Raw genomic sequence first — 5629 nt, forward strand, 5'->3', positions numbered from 1 at the left:
AATAACAACACAATGTAAAATACAGGTAGCCTAGTCAAATATTAACATACAATCACATTAACCATTACTCTCTTTACCGAATTCCACTAACAGTCTTTATGTAGCCAAATGTAGCTGCTGCTCATGGTAGTATCTGTACTGATGGCGCAAAAGCCATGACAGGGAGACATAGTGGATGGTAACGCGCGTGCAAGCAGTTGCTCCGAAACACTTGGGTACACTGCAGCATCCACCTATAGGCTCTTGCTGCCAAAGACGTTTGAAAGACGTCTTGGACACTACAGTGAAAATTGTTAACTTTGTTAAATAAAGGTTACACACATATAACCGTATTTGTTCATTGAAAATTGTGAATAACTCACCACAGGTTAATGAGAAGGGTGTGCTTGAAATGATGCACATAACTCATAACACATAACTGGGTTGTATTGGAGATAGTCTCAGATAGTCTCAGTCTTAAATCATTTTCTACACACAGTCTGTGCCTGTATTGAGTTTTCATGCTAGTGAGGGCGAGAATCCACTCTCACAAAGGGCATCAGTGTATAACAGCGCAATTTGCGAAGGCAGGATACTCTGAGCGCAGCCCAATCCAGAAAATCTGGCAGTGGCTTCTGATTAAATTACATTTTCACAGAACTCCTTGTTGCGTTTCGATGAGGCTCTCTTGTTCAGATATCGGCAAGTGGACTGGAGGCAGGGCATGAAAGGGATAACGAATCCAGTTGTTTGTGTCATCCGGTTCGGGAAAGTACCTGCGTAATTGCACAGCCAACTCACTCAGGTGCTTCGCTATATCACATTTGACATTGTCTGTAAGCTTGAGTTCATTTTCACACAAAAAAATCATACAATGATGGAAAGACCTGTGTGTTGTCCTTGTTAATGCAGAGAGAGAAGAGCTTAATTTCTTAATCATAGCCTCAATTTTGTCTCAGACATTGAATATAGTTGTGGAGAGTCCCTGTAATCCTAGATTCAGATCATTCAGGCCAGAAAAAACATCACCAGTTGTGTGAGAAACTCATCATCATGCAAGCGGTCAGACAAGTAAATTAATCTTGTCTCTCAATTTTAAAAAACTTTGCCCCTTGAAAACCAGCGAGCTTCTGTATGTTGTAAAAGCATTACATATCATTGCATAGTGCAAAAATACATGAGAGTTCAGGGCCTTGCTTTAACTAGGCAAGTCAGTTAAGAACAAAATCCTATTTACAATGACGCTCATCCCGGACGACGCTGGCCAATTGTGCGCCACCTATGGGACTCCCAATCACAGCCGGATGTGATGCAGCCTGGATTCAAACCAGGTACTGCAGTGATGCCTCTTGCATTGAGATGTATTGGCTTAGACTGCTGCGCCACCCGGGAGCCCTGTAAATGGTGAAATAAAGAGCAAAATTATTGATTATTATTATAATTATATTTGCCCTGGTCCTATAAGAGCTCTTTATCACTTCCCACGAGCATGGTTGTGACAAAGACTCACACTCATTCTTATGTTAATAAATGTATCATATAGGTGTTTGTGCAGGCTTACAATGATGGCAAAAAAAGATGTTGAGAGTGCACTGACCCTGGTGCTAGAGGGGGTACGCAGCTGGAGGTTGAATGTTGAAGGGTACGGAACATAAAAAGTTTGGGAACCACTGCTCCAGGTCACCGTTTTAATGGTGGCAGACCTTGGCCATGACCCCACTCTCCGAGGTGTCTCATGGGGAGTTGTGAGTGCAAAGAAACATTTCCAATTCACACATACATCGGAATACACACTTGTATTTGTGTGAAATAGGACAAATATAAGCACCCACCAAATTATAATAATAATTACAACCTGAAAATTCAGCAGGCTATGGTGTGAAATGGGATATTAAATGTGCCGTCTTGTGGTATGTTTTTGAATATTACTATTTTTAACACACAAGAACATATGATTAACAAATATTTAATCAGTTATCTTCCTCAAATATGGTCCGGAGAATGAAGGGATGATGATGCACTCTTTGCGTGAGGGAGGGCATCTAATTTAATTTCTCCTCAAATCATGCTCAAACACTTCATTCAGGAAAAGTGGAGTTAGCCCTGAGTTAGCCGCCCAAAGCAGGTGAGTTCTGAAGGATTTGTTGCAATAGAAATGTACTTAGCTAAAAGGTGAGGCCTTTTGTCACCATTACCCGAGATGAACTTAGAGTTGACCAAAGTTAGCTCGCTAACTCCTCTATCTAGATTTGTAGTATACCACTCTGGAGTCAACATTGAATCCAGCACCACCACCCATCTCCCTTGGCTCTTCTCCCCCAATCGAAGCCAGTCAAGACAGGCTCTCCCTTCACCTCTGCTGCAGGCTCAGCCCTAGGGGTGTCTGGGAGATTTAGTGCTGTATCTTCCTGAGAGATAAATTACTCTCTCTCTCTCTCTCTCTCTCTCTCTCTCTCTCTCTCTCTCTCTCTCTCTCTCTCTCTCTCCTCTCTCTCTCTCCCCTCTCTTCTCTCTCTCCTCTCCTCTCTCTCTCTCTCTCTCAGTTCAATTCAATTCAATTCGATTTTAAGGCTTTATAAATACACATAAATATGGGTTGTATTACAATGGTGTTGTTCTTCACTGGTTGCCCTTTCTTGTGGAAAGGTCACAAATGTTGCTGCTGTGATTGAACACTGTGTTATTTCACCCAATAGACATGTGAGTTTATCAATATTGGATTTGTTTTCTAATTCTTTGTGGTCTGTAATCTCATGAAATATGTGTCTCTAATATGGTCATACATTGGCAGGAGGTTGGAAGTGCAGCTCAGTTTCCACCTCCTTTTGTGGCAATGTGCAATAGCCTGTCTTCTCTTGAGAGACAGGTTTGCCTCTCTCTCTCTCTCTCTCTCTCTCTCTCTCTCTCTCTCTCTCTCTCTCTCTCTCTCTCTCTCTCTCTCTCTTCGCTCTCTCTCTCTCTCTCTCTCTCTCTCTCACATCTCTTCCACCCTTCTCCCCCTTTACATAGTTCTATCAGCCTTACATCTCCTCCAATGGTCCTTTTTCCTCGTTCTCCTACCATCGTTGTGTAAGAAAAAAAAACATTCTCCTGGCTTCCCGTGTGTCTGTGTGTGAAAGGTTGTAAGCTCAGGGGCCCGTGGAGAGGACGTCTCTCTGCAACCAGAGCCTGCGGGCCCACCCCACCAAACCCTGTCAAACCCTGGGCCATGTATTCCAAACACCCCTCTTTGCTGGATAAGCCCTAGTAAATATTTGGGTATTAGCCGCCCATTGTTTTTCTGTGTGGGCTACAGCCATGCGCATAGCAGTTCACGGCGAATACCTTGAAGATGATATACACTGCGGCCACAGTCCGATCGTGTCCTCTAGCGATTGAACCGAGCAGAGAAAGAGAGATAGAGAGAAAGACAGAGGAAAAAGAGAAGTGCACTTTCAAAGCGTGGTGAAACTATTCAAAACACAGGCGGCTCGTTTCCAGGGCCTGGGATAATGAATTCCATGGCCATCCGGCCTCTATGTGTAGGAGACTCAGAGTTTAGCTAAATAAACCAACCAGTGTGGAGGATGGTGGAGTGAGTAGCCCTGCTGATGTCCAGCCCTGCAGGGAGAGAGAGAAGCCTGGTCACCACAGGTCACTGCATGGCCTAGGCCCAGTCACTGCTACTGACAGCTCACAATGCCAACAAGATCCCATAGTTTCCCTTCGAAATTCAACATATTATGAATTATGGTTAACATGGGTAACCTTGATCCCAGGACTGTCCCAGGAACACTCTTCACATTTCCCCCCAAATAAAATGACAAGACCAGGGAAATGACCAAATTATTCCCTAATGCAATTCACAAAAATAGGTTTATTTTGTGGAAAATAGCACATTGTCCGGGTTGTAGCATGGAAGCCTTTAGCCTAGCATATTTACTTCACACAAATCAACATAAATTCAAAGCACAATGCAAATTAACACTGTAAACACTGCACACGCAACCCGAGTATAGTTAATAAACCCTACAGGAAACCCTACAGCCTATAAAAATAAGTGTGCCTTTTGAGCTGCAGTTGTTACTCTTCAGACAGTCACAAATGTGATATGCCTATGTAGTGAATTGTGCACAGGCCTATCTGTCACAGACATGAAGTCGTTGACAATCCAAAGAGACATAAGGGAAATTATATCTTCTCCTGTCCTAGAGCCTCCTAAGCTATTTTCCTTCCAGTCCCAATCCCACTGAACCAAAATCCTGACTCCTGTCTCGCAAATTTCATAACTATTCTGTAATCCATAGGTTGTATTATCAAAACATGTCACCTATGCATGTCAAAATACCCCTAGTATAACATCTCGTACTTGCCGTCCATATGAGAGCATTTGTGTGATCAACAAACGATATGAAGTAGATATGGATATTTTTTAAATGGACTTGGTCCCGTTAAGATACCTTGATATTAAACAATTTCACTCTTCACCCATTATTCATGAGCTGATCCGCTTTCTGTATAATCCTCAACCCGATTTTGCCAAATATAAAAGATATTACGTCATTTAGCAACTTTGGTCATTGACTTTTGTTTGACTGCTGTTACAAAGTTGTATGATTCTACAATGATATACTCGGTCCTCTTTGTGTCGAGATAGCCTACTGCTGAAATGCGCTGAATTAATTGAAGAAAATAACGCTCAGAACTTATGAACAGCCTGTTTTGCAATTCACACAATGTAATTGGCTATCAAAGATAGCCTACTCTATCATTACTAAATATCAGTTTAATTGCTCTGAAATCTTACATAGTGGCGCAACCAAGCCGAGAAGTGCCCCTTTCATTTGGGGAGAACCCAGGCATAGTGACCATATCTTGGTTGTAAACCCTTTAAATGGGCACTTCCTATTTTTGCGGTATTTCCCAGGACTCTCGGGATAATTATGAATTACTCACTGTATTGAAACTTGGTAGATTTCCGGGAATATTGAATCCTTATTACGGATGAACTTCTATATTTATATCATTAATTTTGCGTGGTTACAGGGTTAATTCCGCATGGTTACAGGGTTAAAACAAAAACAACTCAAAAGGTTAACAGTTTAGGTATTCATTCCGAGTGGTTAAGGTTAGGGCTATGGTTGGGGAAGGCTTAAAAAAAAATAATAATAAATGACACGCTATTACCATGAAGTATCATCAAGTATTCTCACGGCTTGCTAGAGCATTCTGAACTGCGGTGGCGCAGTGGTCATAGCAGTGCGCTTCATCTCCAAGCATCACAAGTTTGTTCCAATACTGAGCAATCTTATTTTTTTTGCTGAAGAAGGCATATATCGACTTCTCAGGACCATTTAGAACGTCTGAAATCAAAGTCTATTGTAGTGATCAGGCTGCATAATGCACTGTAAAATTGGTTACTTTTTTGTGGATTCAATTGGATTTTGGCTCTGATTGTGCAGTAAAGTGTCAATAGAATCTGGCAACACTGTGCTCATTTACCCATGGTGGAATCAACTGTGATACTCACTAGTGACTCAGTGTTATAGCAGTCACGTTCGTTTTGTTATTTTGTATTGTTTGTTAAGTGTTCTTCATTATTAAAAGGAAGAATGTATTCTAATCACGCTGCGCTGTCACGCCTTGGTCCTCTCTTTCACCTATAGACGAT

Source organism: Salvelinus sp. IW2-2015, linkage group LG15, assembly GCF_002910315.2.
Source record: "Salvelinus sp. IW2-2015 linkage group LG15, ASM291031v2, whole genome shotgun sequence".
Classification (NCBI taxonomy): Eukaryota; Metazoa; Chordata; class Actinopteri; order Salmoniformes; family Salmonidae; genus Salvelinus; species Salvelinus sp. IW2-2015.